Source organism: Haemaphysalis longicornis, unplaced genomic scaffold (genome assembly GCF_048455015.1).
Source record: "Haemaphysalis longicornis isolate Haplotype H1 unplaced genomic scaffold, Haemaphysalis longicornis Haplotype H1 scaffold_61, whole genome shotgun sequence".
In the NCBI taxonomy this organism is placed as follows: Eukaryota; Metazoa; Arthropoda; class Arachnida; order Ixodida; family Ixodidae; genus Haemaphysalis; species Haemaphysalis longicornis.
In genome coordinates this window covers 59,414-60,398 of record NW_027526409.1, presented here as the reverse complement: position 1 = coordinate 60,398, position 985 = coordinate 59,414, and positions in this window count along the sequence as shown.

The following is a 985-nucleotide window of genomic DNA, read 5'->3' as shown; positions in this document are numbered from 1 at the left end:
ACTAATTAAAAGACAGTCTCCCATCCTATCTCTGAGTACCTGCAGCTGGGTAGTAAGAACGCTTTCAAAGTACACATAAAACACAAAAGAGTTCAGGTAAAACAGTTTATATTGACTTCGAAACTGTATAATATGCTTTCGCAGCACAACCACTTTAATTTTCATTCCTATGTGCCCTCGCCCACAGGGTACACATTGTACAATTACAAAAATAGTACAAATATTCTTGACTATAAATAAGTCACACACAACAGAAAGGTTAACAAAAAATAGGAAGAAAAGCAAACATGTAAACCCAGGGTACAAGCACAAGATAGTTATCCAAATTGAAATATCGCACATTAAAATAATTGGGTGAAAAACAACGCAAGAAAAGTGTGAAAACAAAGAAATGATTGAATGGTGGTTATAAAAACACAGCAAATTTACGAAAATAAATAGTTCGGATGTAGTGAAAAGTTTGTGGAACCATACAACGAAAGCACCTAGGAAACACAGAAGTGTTGTTGTGTTGTGGTTGTGAGTGCCCTACAAATTTAAGCTACCTTAAACAAACCAACATCTAGGGAAATGGTTGTGATCTATAGAAAAGGTGTGTATAAAGAAATGACTGTACGGCGGTTACAAGAGCAGTACGTGATGAAATGATTCACACTTAGTGAAATGGCAGGACAACAATAAAACAACAAAAAACTTTCGAAACAACTTATTGAATTCTGGTTAGGAAAACAAAAAGTTACACTATTTCAATATTTCACACAAAGTGATATGATTTGGGAACACACGAAAAAACGGGGAACACGGAAATGATTCAATATTAGTTACAAGACAGATTTACATGACTATGTGGTTCACACCAAGTGATACGCTCAAAGAACAATAACAAAGTAAAAACGCATGGAAGCACGGAAATGATTGAATGGTGGTTGAATGGTGAATGCCTCCATCATCAGTTATGGTAGAGATTCTTGAACAGTTTGCGTTC